The 289-nt window shown below is 53.3% G+C and overlaps 1 protein-coding gene across 2 annotated transcripts in view; it reads left to right on the top strand.

The window, feature by feature from the left end:
• Positions 1-289, top strand: part of tm2d1 (TM2 domain containing 1) — a 7308-nt gene that overhangs the window by 1675 nt on the left and 5344 nt on the right. The window lies entirely within an intron of this gene.

Raw genomic sequence — 289 nt, 5'->3', positions numbered from 1 at the left:
CTGCAGCTTCATGTGGTTCATCCGAGGACGAACCTCTGCAGCTTCATGTGGTTCATCTGAGGACGAACCTCTGCAGCTTCATCTGAGGACGAACCTCTGCAGCTTCATGTGGTTCATCTGAGGACGAACCTCTGCAGCTTCGTGGTTCATCCGAGGACGAACCTCTGCAGCTTTGTGGTTCATCCGAGGACGAACCTCTGCAGCTTCATGTGGTTCATCTGAGGACGAACCTCTGCAGCTTCGTGGTTCATCTGAGGACGAACCTCTGCAGCTTCATGTGGTTCATCTG

The sequence above is a fragment of the Nematolebias whitei genome, chromosome 3 (genome assembly GCF_014905685.2).
Source record: "Nematolebias whitei isolate Nwh7 chromosome 3, NemWhi1, whole genome shotgun sequence".
Classification (NCBI taxonomy): Eukaryota; Metazoa; Chordata; class Actinopteri; order Cyprinodontiformes; family Rivulidae; genus Nematolebias; species Nematolebias whitei.
Note: the sequence above shows the minus strand (reverse complement) of the source record. Positions and strands in the feature narration are given on the sequence as shown.